A 13,654-nucleotide genomic window follows, 5' to 3' on the forward strand; every position below is an offset into this window, starting at 1 on the left:
ATCTCACTTTGAAATGTATAGCAAATCACCAGAGAATGGTGGAAAATGGGCAATTGCCTTATGTTAATCCATATAGCTAATGACCGGTGATATTTAGCAAATAGGTCTATTTCAAAGTCTCCCCGATTGCCTGTTGTTCACCTACGGACTCCAACCTGTCAAAGAGGGCCTGAAACTGTATAAAAGATCATCGGGTCCTGATCCTTTTTATCTCAGATCTACTTGATGCTTCATGCAGGGGAAGCTTAAGCCAAAAGGCTGACATCTCCAGTCCTAACCTGGATTCACCCTGAATCTGAACATTGGACTATAATCTATGAATTTATTCTGAAAGAACCCTTTGCAACTACAAAGCTCACCATCTCTACTATAAATCTGGTCTCAGAAACCATACTCAAGCCTGTATGTATGCTGATCTTTTAACCAATACTCTCTCTCTTTTCTTTTTTAATAAATTTTAGTTTAGTTAACAAGAATTGGCTGTAAGCGTACATTTGGGTAAGATCTGGATTATTCAGTTACTTGGGAGGTAATGTGTCTGATCCTTTGGGATTGGTAGAACTTTTTTATATGAATAGAGGGTAGAGGCCTAAGACTGGGTTGCTTTAATGGAACTGTGTTGTTTGGACTTCTGAGTAACCAGTAAAGTAATAAAGAAGCTGTTTTATGCTGGCTTGGTAAATATCTAAGTATTGGAATATCCACCAGGTTTGGGGATTGTCTGCCCCATTCTTTGCAGTTCAACCTAATTAAGTGACCTCAGTTGGCTCCCCTGGGATCCCCGGTCACATGTCTATGTGTGGTATGTTGTTTAGAAAAGCTACTGAGGTAGCAACAGATCTAGTCAAGTGAGTTCTGATCCTGGATGGGGTTTGTAGGTTCTTTTGTTGGTAACAGAGGTGAATACACCCTGAGAGCAATTTTTAAAGTCTCTGTGTGGAAATTGCGGCTCCTTTAGCGCATTTGGTAGTGGAGACAAAATGCTTCAAGGATTTTCTGAAAGGGTTAGTTCTATTGAGGTAGAATGCTAGTGCATGTCTAATGTTCAGATTATGTAGTACTGAGTCCTGTGTGCTCTTCTGAAGTTTTGGAAAGAATACAGGAAGGTGTTGTCTGGACTAGTGATCCGCTAGGTCACTCCAATCCTTGACTCTGGGAGCCAGCCTTACCCTGCTCTGCTGTGAGAACCCCTACTCCTGGGCTGTTCACGCACAGCCTCTGGCATGTAAGCTGCTCCCAACTACTTGCAACCAAATGACACTAACCAATATCTCCGGTCCCAGACACAACCTTAGGAACCTCCATCATGCAGTGTCCAGTAATGCCTGCCGGACACTGTAAACTTATATAAGTTCATCAATTTAACTTGTTATCCCAAGGGGAGCCTCTGACACATTTCAAACCAAATGCACTGCTTCAGGTAGAATAAGCAAACAGATTTATTAACAATAAAGATAGATTTTAAGTGTTTATAAGTCAAAACATAATAAGTCAGATTTGGTCAAATGAAATAAAAGCAAACTGCATTCTAAGCTGATCTGAACACTTTCAATGCTCTTACAAATTTAGATGCTTCTCACCACAGGCTGGCTGGTTGCTCTTCAGCCAGGCTCTCCCCTTTGATCAGCACTTCAGTTGCTTGAAAAAAATGGTATAAGATAGATGAGCCATTAGAGCTCCTAACTCACCCACACAATGGGCTGATGTAATGGCTACTAAAAATGCTACCTTCATTGATAGATGTACCAGAGAGCATATTGCTAAGGTTTCGAATGGGGCTCCGGGGGGGGGGGGGGCAGCATACTACCAGCTTCAAGTCCCATGGTGGTGTGGGTGCATGTATTTCATGGTAAATGTTCTGAATGCCCATAAGGAAGCGTTTGGTAATGGGGTGTGCAAACAGTGACATTCCATCAATCTTGTGATGGAAGGCATTAATAGTGCATAGTTCCGAGTTTTTTAGCTCCACAATTTAGTCCAATATCAAGGGTAGCGGTGCGGAAACCAAAGTGACTTGCTTGGCTTGGCACCATATGGCAAACCTCTTCCATTTCTGAAGATCAGTTTTGCATGTGGTTGACCTCCTACTGTTTAGTAATATGTATCTAACCTCTTCCGAACAGGCTGGTTCACCATGATGGACCCATGCAAGAGCCATGCCTTCAGGTGAAGTCTCTCCAGGTTCAGATGGTGGCCCTGTCCGTTATTCTGTGATAGCAGGCCTGGTTGGAGTGGGAGAGTGCATAGTGCACATAGCGTCATCCACAGCAGGTAAGAGTACCAAGTCTATCTGGGCTATGTTGGGGCTATCAGTATGACTTTTGCTTTGTCTGGATGTATCTTGTTTATCACCCTTGTAGTGTTGTTATTGTTATTACTCCTTGCTTGCACAGGTGTGCCGCTACTACTGTGAGAATTTAGGAGAAAATTCATGGTGCTGTGAAAAGGCTGAAAGGTGAGACCTTGTATTGGTAATGGTCTGTTCTCAGGGTAAACCTGCGGAACTCCTGTGAGTGGGATGTACTGTTACGTGGGCATAGGCATCATTAATCGGGAGCACTATTCTGGAAGTTGAGGAGGCTTGCAGGATGCCCAGCAGTTTATGTTGGGCCTCTGGGTCCTCCACAAGAGGAATCGCTAATCTGTCAGCCACACATTTAAAAAGTTCCTGAAGTTGCTTAAAGTCAGTGGGGGCTCTGGGCGGCGGAGGCATTATGGTCTCATCTGGGGAAGAGCAGGAATTGTTAGTAGGTGGCGTGGTGTCTTGCTCTATGCTCTCCTCACATTCCTGGATTGTTTCCTTGTGGGGCTCTGATGTTGCAGGCACCGAGGGTGTTGGGGGCAATCTAATCCCCTCTGTATAGGGACTGCTGCCTAGTAAGGCATTGTGTGGGAAATGGCATGGGTGGTCCCATCCAGGGATGCCCATACCATAGCTGTATGTCTTGCCTATAGTGAGACCTTGATCATAGAGATCCAGAGGTTAGGTCTGCAGATGGATGAGGAATGGTGTGAGGAAAAAACACCCTCTTCCTCATCCTGTTCCTCCTCACTGGAAAATAAAGGGGCTATTGGAAAGATGGGTTGTTCTGGTACTGTGTGCACCGAGGAGCCATTGATGCTGAAAAGTGACGAATCCGACGTTGACGACACTAATAGGTCCTTCTGATGAAGGAAGTGGCGCGGTGCCAGTGGTTTGGCGCCAAAGAGGTCGGTGCTCAGAGTTTCGGTGTCACAGTAGACTGTGCTGATGGTTTTGGCAGTAGAGCTGCCAGTGCTGATGGCATCGTTGTTGATATGGTCATCAGTGCCAATGAAGCTGGCAGAGCAGGCGGAAGTGGCATAGCCTGTGTTGGAGGTCTCAGTGCCGTCTCCTTCAGCAGGATTGATGGTGCCACAGTGGAGAAGGTAGACTTGTTCTTGCCTCTCAACTCCACACCGGAGTGCTTGGGATCAGCAGAGGCCTGTGCAGGGGAATCCTGGTGTCTCATAGCGGTGCGGTCGGTACCAAGGAGAGACACCGAGCTGGAGACTGCTTCTTTTTGGTCGGTTCTCTTTGAGGAGAAGTCATTGCTCGTTTCCTTGATTTTTTAGAGGAATAAGCCTTCCTCTGAGAAGAGGGTGTGGTCTCTGGAGATCTTTGTCCAGAGGGAGTCTGCTGGCCTGGGTCTGAAGCTGGGTGCAGAGACTCCTCCATTAAGAGGAGCTTGGGCGCAGATCTCTGTCCCTCCACGCTCAAGCCTTTAGGTTGCTGCAATGAGCACGTTTCTGAAGAATGTGTGACTCACCCAAGCAGCGGACAAACTTTGAGTGTCTATCCGACACTGACATGGCATCTTGATATGCCATCAGTGCTTAAAGCCTGGTGAACCAGGCACAACTGAAAAGTCAGCGGTTTTTGCTCCATCATGTATTGTGATCTCAACCCAGAATTCCAATGGGCGGGGGAGACTGTAGGAACTATGGGATAGCTATGTGATAGCTACCCACAGTGCAACGCTCCGGAAATCGACGCTAGCCTCGGTACATGGACGCACACCACCGAATTGTGCTTAGTGTGGCCGCGTGCACTCGACTTTATACAATCTGTTTTAAAAAAACAGTTTCTGTAAAATCGGAATAATCCTGTAGTGTAGACATACCCATAGCTTCCCTTTCGGTAAAGCTGGCAAACAGCAGCTGCCTGTTCTTCATGTCAGAAGACAGGCTACAATCTTGCAAGGATAAAGAGGGGCCCCTTTCTCACGTTCCCTGCACACAACAGGTGAGTTTTCAAGAGGGGAGGGAGGCCAGAGAAAAGACTACACTTGTTTGGGTTTTGTCTCCCCACCCCCAGCAACTCTGAAGGCCAAATGTTTTCCTACACACACGTTTTACCAACTACTACGATACTTAAAGAGGCACAATCCCATTGAGCAGATGCACTGACACCAGTATAAAGTTTCTTATACCAGTATGTTTTCTTCCCACGCAGGAAGGAGAATAAGCTAGTCTGCTATGACACCTTAATCTCAGTATAACTCTGCCCATTATAGGGGTTGGGCTGGTATTCTCTAATAGAACTAGCTATACTGCTACAAAAATGGTAGAGCTGACGCTCCTGTTCTGCTGACTCAGGTTTTGGTTTCAAAATCCACATCAAACATTCCACCAGCCATCTGCTTTGGCACTAAGCCCTCATTTGGTTTTGAGGTATACTTTCAAAATGCTCTTGGGATGAATTTGGCAAGTTGGGGATGTAATGGAATTGAGTGTTTCCGTTAAATCAAATTACCTACCCCCTTTTCCTCCTCCCCTGCCCTCCCCTCAAAAAATATAGGTCCATGCGGGGGGAACCCTAAAGTCAGATCTGAAGTTGCTGAAGTGCTAACCACAAACAAGTTTATTCTCCCTTCAGTGCAAAACTCCCAATAGCAGCCTGGAGATAACAGATATATGTAAACAGCCTGAAGCCATAACACTTTGTACTGTGAGTGGGACTTTGCTTAGTCCATGCAATCAAGCTGTATTGATTTGGGAAGGGGACTGTCTTTCCTGCTGAGTCACTACTGCATCCATGCCCAAGCAGGATTCTTACAGGTCTGGTGCTGACACAGCTACTGTATTTCAAACATAAATACTGACCCCTTGGAAGAGATCTCAGGATGAGTTTTGTAAAAATAGGAGTGTTAGCACAAGTGTCCTGGCCAAATTCAAACTCAGGAGTGGATGGGTGAGATTCTGTGGCCTGCATTGTGCAGAAGGTCAGACTAGATGATCACAATGGTTCCTTCTGACCTTAAAGTCTATGAGTCTATGAAACTGGGGTCACTTCTCCCTTCCTTCCACTTCCGATGGAGCACGGCAGTGGTTCTCCATCTGTAGAGTACATGAGTTGGTTTAAAGTAAGTATTAGAAAAAAACTCAGTTCTGACACTGACAGATTCTGAAGGTGATTTAACCAAAACTTTCTGAGTTTTAGATGTAAGAGGTTTGATTTTGAAATGTGAGAATAGCCTTCGCTCATTCTCAAGGGCTGCAGTGTGTGCCACTGAAAGAGCTGTTGTGTTTCATTTTGGTGGTGAATGAAGTGACCCTGATCTCTTATGTTTGTAAAATGCTTTAGGGTCCAAGCTGCTCTCTCAATGTAAGATTAACAGAAAAATTCAACTGGCTTAGTCTGGCGCTGATCCAAATACTGATACCCACAGGTATCCCAAAAAGGCCAAAAAAGAATATGAAGAACAGCTAGCCAAAGACTCAAAAAGTAGTAGCAAGCATTTTTTTAAGTACATCAGAAGCAGAAAGCCTGCTAAACAACCAGTGGGGCCACTGGACAATCAAGATGCTAAAAGAGCACTCAAGGACGATAAGGCCATTGTGGAGAAACTAAATGAATTCTTTGCATTGGTCTGCATGGCTGAGGATGTGAGGGAGATTCGCAAACCTGAACCATTCTTTTTAGGTGACAAATCTGAGGAACTGTCCCAGATTGAGGTGTCATTAGAGGAGGTTTTGGAACAAATTGATAAATTAAACAGCAATAAGTCACCAGGACCAGATGGTATTCACCCAAGAGTTCTGAAGGAACTCAAATATGAAATTGCAGAACTACTAACTATAGTTTGTAACCTATCATTTAAATCAGCTTCTGTACCAAATGACTGGAGGATAGTTAATGTGATGCCAATTTTTAAAAAGGGCTCCAGAGGTGATTCCAGCAATTACAGGCCGGTAAGCCTGACTTCTGGTTAAAACTATAGTAAAGAACAAAATTGTCAGACACATAGATGAACATAATTGGTTGGGGAAGAATCAACATGGTTTTTGTAAAGGGAAATCATGCCTCACCAATCTGCTAGAATTCTTTGAGGGGGTCAACAAGCATGTGGACAAGAGGGATCCAGTGGCTATAGTGTACTTAGATTTTCAGAAAGCCTTTGACAAGGTCCCTCATCAAAGGCTTTTAAGCAAAGTAAACTGTCAGAGGATAAGATGGAATCTCATGTATCAGTAACTGGTTAAAAGATAGGAAACAAAGGGTAGGAATAAATGGTCAGTTTTCACAACGGAGAGAGGTAAATAGTGGTGTCCCCCAGGGGTCTATACTGGGACCAGCTCTATTCAACATATTCATAAATGATCTGGAAAAAGGGACAAACAAAATGGCAGATGAAATTCAATGTTGATAAATGCAAAGTAATGCACATTGGAAAACATAATCCCAACTGTACATATAAAATGATGGGGTCTAAATTAGCTGTTATCACTCAAGACAGAGATCTTGGAGTCGTGGATAGTTCTCTGAAAACATCCACTCTATGTGCAGCAGCAGTCAAAAAAAGTGAACAGAAAGTTGGGAATCATTAAGAAAGGGATAGATAATAAGACAGAAAATATCATACTGCCTCTGTATAAATCCATGGTATGCCCACATCTTGAATACTGCATGCAGATGTGGTCGCCCCATCTCAAAAAAGATATATTGGAATCGGAAAAGGTTCAGAAAAGGGCAACTAAAATAATTAGGGGTATGGAATGGCTTCTGCATGAGGTGAGATTAATAAAACTGGGACTTTTCAGCTTGGAAAAGAGATGACTAAGGGGGGATATGATAGAGATATATAAAAATCATGACTGGTGTGGAGAAAGTAGATAAGAAATGTTATTTGCTCCTTCTCATAACACAAGAACTAGGGGTCACCCAATGAAATTAATAGGCAGCAGGTTTCAAACAAACAAAAGGAAGTATTTTTTCCACACAATGCACAGTCAACCTGTGGAACTCTTTGCCAGAGGATGTTGTGAAGGCCAAGATTATAACAGGGTTCAAAAAAGAACTAGATAAATTCATGGAGGATAGGTCCATCAATGGCTATTAGCCAGGATCAACAGGGATGGTGTCCCTAGCCTCTGTTTGCCAGAAGCTGGGAATGGGCGACAGGGGATGGATCACTTGGTCATTACCTGTTCTGTTCATTCCTTCTGGGGCACCTGGCATTGGCCACTGTTGGAAGACAGGATACTGGGCTAGATGGACCTTTGGTCTGACCCAGTATGACCGTTCTTATGTTCTTATGTAGGGATACCACCTTTGAAATACAAAAAACCTGGCATGCCCTCCCACGAGGCAAGCCCTCGGCAACCCCAACCCCCAACCACAAGCCAACTCTGCAACCCCCCACCTTCAACTGCCACTGATAGTGTCTAGACAGAGAACACACATAGATAAGATTGATAACATCACACATCTCCTCACTCTCATGTGACTCAAACCCTCTCTCACACACACGCAGTGCACTTGTGTGTCCGTGGGCAGACAGCTGCTGTATGTTCAACAGTTTTGATCTGTTATTGTTCAAAAGGTAGCTGTGGGAACATGGCAGCATCTTTAGCTGGACATGAAGCGTTTACCATTAGCTACCCCCTTGAATTGTGGTAATAATGCAAATCTTTAGACCCATGTAAACCCCTTCCCCTCTCCCCCCGGGGGCAGATTAAATTATTTTTCTGGCCACTGGCAAATCCTTTAAAAAACCCCGCCAGGCCAGTCAAATACCAGCCAGGGGGTAACCCTACCCACATAGGAGAACTAACCACAAAATAACATACAATCCCACACAGTGACAGTACAATCTGTTTATTAACATGTTTTGTGAGCTGTCATTGTTCATCCAGATGGATATAACAGTTTTAGCATTTAACTAATTTCAGAGGTACTCCATCTAGCGCTGAGAGGAAGGGCTCAGCCCCTGGATGGTAGAAGAGGGTTATAACAAGACCAGGTTGGCTCCTCCCCAAGTGAGACGTTCTCCCTGCATTTGGGGATTTAAATGTTCTGTAAACAAGTAAAAACCGAGCACAAGGGGGGTGCAGTTGAGCATGTCACAATTGGACCGATTTCACAAGGAGCACCCAAGAAGCTGTTAGCCCTGAGGCTGTTCAGTGCCTGTGCCCACTCATGTATCCACCTTTTCTGGCTGCAGGAGACTCCTGTGAACCTGTCAAGGTGGCTCAGGAAAAAAAAAAATCACACTGTAACCAATTGATCTTCTCAGGCCCATCCACAGAGAGAATCTCCCCCAATGGCCGCTGCATGTGAATGTAAACACGCTGCTCCATGTTGTTACTGGGTCACGGCAGCTTCTTGTGCTGCAGCGGCTTAGACAGCGCTTCACATAAGCCACTCCTCCAATTTCCTTACCATTTCTATAGCCATGTATGTAACAGCTGTTACCCTCCAATACAAGGGTAATCGGCCTTCTGCAGAGGTTAATAAACAGCTGCCTGATTAACTGTAGCATGAAATGTAATTCATAGAGATTATCTGCACAGCATACAGCTCAAAGGGATAGACATCTAATCCAGCACCAGCTGGTCAGAGCCTGGACTGGTTTCAAGAGAGGGCTGATAAGGGCACCTGTGCAGGCATTACAGGTCAGAAAGGGAATGGACACCAGGGACAACCACTGACTGTGGATGGATGTGTTGGATTCATGGAGGATTGGAACATTTTCTCTGATGAGAGGCAACTGTGCAGCATAAACTACCTTTCCTTAAACAGTCAAGCTGGCATAGTTACTGCCTCCCAACTCTGTCCTAGTGGGGCATGCGCTCCCGTCCCAGCACCAGCTCTGTCATGCTGCAATGGGAGGTTGTTTCATGCAGCAAAGTATAACTCCTCCTCCCATACTGCAAGCCCAGGAAATGTAGGACAGATGCCAATCTTCCAGGGCAAAACTGTTCTACTAGGCATGGGGCAGGTAAGAAGGGGCACCTAAACCACTGGAATAAAACAGAAGAAAAACAAACTGTTTAGTCAGCCAGGAATCTTCAAGAATTCGTATCCATCACAAAAAGAGAAATAACCTATGCAGCATCACTACCCCAGGTTTAGGGTTCAACCCAGATGACTAATGCTGGTGGTGAAGCCTAACCTTCCCACAGACATATTTTCCACTCCTATAGCCATTCCCTTCAGCACTTGTGTAAGGAGAAGCTGCTGATGGCTCCAATTTTAAAAAGGTGCTAGAAGTGCTACTGGGAATTACAGATCCGTGAGCCTCCCATCTGTACCTGATAAACTGCTTGAAATGAACATTTAAAAACACAAATATAAACTCTTGGATGAACATTCTAGGGAAACAATGGACACAGCTTCTGTCGTGGAAATTCCTGCCTCTCTAATCTACTAGAATTCTTTGACCATGTCCACAAGAGGGAGGATGAAAACGAATGGGGTTGACATGGTTCACTATTTCAAAAAGCCTTTAACAAAATCACTAATAAGAAGCTATCAAGACAACTCATCAGTTAAGGGGTGAGAGAGTTTAGACTGTTGTCATAGATTAGAAACTAGCTAAGGGATAGAAAGCAGTAGGGATAAATGGTCCATTTTCAAAAAGGGTTCCCACCTCCTTCCATGTGCTGTTTTGGGGGCAGTGACCAGTATTTATTTAGGATATGACAAAGGGGTGAACACCAAGATGGTAACATTTGCAAAAGGCAAAATTATGTAGATTAATCAAGACTGAAGAAGTTTATGAGGGACTTCAAAGGGACCTAACAAAGCTAGGCATGTGGGCAATGCGGTGGCCAATGAAACTCAATGTTGACTAATGCACATTGTCCAAGTCCATTTCCTGGGTTCTGCGAAAAGCACTGCCACTGAGACAGAGACCTGAGCCTCACTGTGACAAAAAACTCTGCTCAAACACAGCAGCCATCAAAACAGGGGGCAAAGTTTTAACATAGCTAAAGAGTATGCTAGAAAATAAACTGATGATACAGCCTATCCTGGCAGACTGTTCAGTTCTGGTTACGAGAGCTCAAAGATCTAGCAGACACAGAAGGCATGAAGGAGACAGGTAACAAAGTTACTAGAAACATGGATAGTTTTGTATGAAGACAGACTGAAAAGACGGGGACTGTTTAGAGAAGAGACCACCCATAAAATAATGGATGGTATAGAGAAAACAAGCACTCCTATTTATACTAATAAGTAAGCACACATGATCAGGGGCCATTCAATGAAACTGAAAGGCATACATTGTAAACCCATACAAGGAAATTACATATTGTGCAGCATCAAAATTAATACGTGGAACACATTGCCAGCACATTGCATTGAGGCCAAGAGCTTAGCTGAATTAAATGAAGTATTAGACATTTCCATGGGAAGTGGGGAAAGTCACCTTAGCCAGGGGGTCAAAAAAAGTTATAACCTTTTGAACTATCTCTCCTTAAACAGTCATAAGCACCCACTTCAGACATAAACTACCCACTAACTGGGTACAAGGGTCAGGCACAAGCTTCCCTAAGGGGAGGTTATTCAATTAATTGCCCAGTACAGTGTTTCTTGCACCTTCCTCTGAAGCCTCTGATACTGGCCACTCCTGGACACAGGAGACTGGACTAGACCACCAGTCTGATCCAGCCAGGCCATTCCATTACTCCCGTGACAAGGTACATTAAGGCAGTGTGGAATTATACGCCAAATTAACTAGCAAGAGAGCTGTTCTGAAACAGGCAAGTCAGGAGAATTAAGAACAGTATTTACAGACTTGACTTGTTTCTGGGTACTGGTAAAGAGCGTGGAAAATGAATGAGATGATGTACAAGTGATACCCCTTCATTCATTCTGCCTTACTAGCATCCCAGGGACTTATTGAAGGCCTCTCACAACTTCAGTGGTGACTGTGAAGAACAGGAGAAAGAGCAATGTGTACGCGGTAGGCTCAAAGAGGCAACGCTGACCTGTGTCTGCTAAATGGTAACTTTTTACGTGGGTCACCTGCATCAACCCTGTCTGCCAGCTCAGCTAAATACAGAGAGTTTTGTTCCCTTCACAAGAAAAACTCTGCCTGGTGGGATTCTGGGCACAGCTGGTCAGCTCAGCAAGGCTGGAAAGGACAGGTGTCAGCAGCTAGAGAAGCAGAAACTCCACGTGAGCTGAGAACAGTGTCTTTGGTCAGCCCCAAGTAAAAGCCAAGCCACAGTGTGCTCCCCAGTCAGTTACTGTCACTGCTGTTGTGGAAATCAGTGGCAGAATTCACTCCACTGTAAACACCAGCATTCTAGGAAATATTCACCCCCCATTCCCTAGGGCCTCCCGTCCCCGCAACATGTCATTTAAATTGAGGGAGGAAGCAAGCTGATCTGTCTGATGGGGATTTTCTGCCAGCAGCTGCAGGACAGCAAACCCACAAGGAGTTACACACCCCATTCTACACAGGTCAGGCCTGGTGGTGCAGGCCACATGGTTACAGTAGTGTGGCTGCACTTCATATATACGGCACTGCAGACACTCAGCCCTTAACAAGGGCACTGACAAATCAGAGCTCACCCAAAGTCAAGTTCTGTACAAAGTCCCATCCCTCAACAAACGCAGTTTAACAATCCCAGCAGAAACTTGTTTGAAACATTCTGCCACTACAGTATTCACAACCCAACTACCATGCAAACAGGGGAGAGAGTGAGAGAGAACTATTCAGTGTAATGTACGTGGGGAAATCTGCTAGATTTTTAACCTGGTAGGTTCCCTTTAAACTAAGGTCTCTCGGTGCAGCTCAGGCAAATGTGGTATACAGTTGCTGCCTATCAAACCTAAAACACATGTCTGGAACCCCACCACTATGTGCCTTGAGGTTTACTATTGTAACATAGTGTTCATGCACTGTGACACTAGTGACACCTGTCATGTTAATTCACCCACTATGTGCGTAACCCCTGTGTCAGTCACCTATTCTTGCACTGCTATTGTACACTGGTAGTATATTTACATGCAATTGTTGAGATGAGTTCCTGTCTGCATCCTTCAGTGTTAAACACATTCTAAGACAATATGCATTAAACAAACACAAACAGGTTTGGGCCCCGTCCCTATGACACTTCTATATCCTGTGTATACCCATGTGTCTTGTGTATACCTGGTATTTGTAAGTATCAGTTATTACTAAATGCTGCACCTTTAATAAAACTTTTAAATTGATTAAGTTTAGTGTGTGTGTGTGTGTCTGCAGTTTGCATCGTGACCAATATAGTCTGTTGCCACGTGCAGCCTGGTAAATAACAGGCCTGCATTTTCTTTCGCCCCTGTGAGTCCGTGGCAAACCACAGCAATGTGTGCAGACACCCTCCCATGCATGATGGCAGCAGGTGTGTGCATATGACCCCCATAAATGCATACCCTCCCATGTGACACTGAACCCAAAGCATGCACAGCTGGCACAAGGGGATAACAGTCTCTCCCTAAACTGTGAGGTGCTAAGGGGATGGGGGTTTACCTCAGTAGACAGAGGTATTGCCAAATCATGACCCAAACATTTGAGCGTGGCTTTAACAATAGATTGGGTGGGAAGTTGTGATCACCAAAGGCTGAAAACCCATAAGGTAAACATTTTCAAGCTTCCCTTTGCAACCATGATGACTAGATACGCTCAGGTTTTTTTAAATGAGGACAGACTCTCATGTGATCATCTGACTCCAGGAGCTGGAGCTTTAAGAAAAACCACCAAATATTGCCAGCTCTTGCGCATGTGGAGTCTCCTAGCAGGGATAAAGATGTTCCCAGGGACAATATGGGAGTGGAGCTCATATTCAGAAGAGAGCAAGTCCCTCATGGGGATATGGAAAGGGAGAAAAAAAAACTCTTGGGCAGGGGGAGAAGAGAACTTGTGCAGCCTCCTCGTCCTGTTCCTCCCAACCCAGTCCTGCTGTCCAAGAGGTAGGGTCTGGGAAGTGGCTACAAGCAATCCGCTATGAAGATCCCTGCAGCAAAGCCTGGTGGCATTTCTCATGGATCTCATCTTCTCTTGCAGTGCCATCAAAGGACTGGTCTACACTAGAGAATTAGATAGCCCTACTATGTTGATCAGGGCTGTGAAAAATGCACATCCAAGTGATGTAGTTAAGTCGACCTAGGCCCTGTGTAGACAGCGCTACCGCCTCCTGGGGAGGTGGATTCCTATGGCGATGGGAGAACCCCTCCCGTTGGCATACATAGTGTCTACACAGAAGTGGTGCAACAGTGCCGCTATAGCATTCCAGGTGTAGACAAACCCAAAATGTGTGAACATGCAAAAGTTGTAGGTGATACTGACAGAGCCATCCCCCGATCTGGGCGCAGAGGGACATGTATGATTTTTCTACAGGATTCTGATAGCTACAGGAGCAG

Source organism: Mauremys reevesii, linkage group 7 (genome assembly GCF_016161935.1).
Source record: "Mauremys reevesii isolate NIE-2019 linkage group 7, ASM1616193v1, whole genome shotgun sequence".
In the NCBI taxonomy this organism is placed as follows: Eukaryota; Metazoa; Chordata; order Testudines; family Geoemydidae; genus Mauremys; species Mauremys reevesii.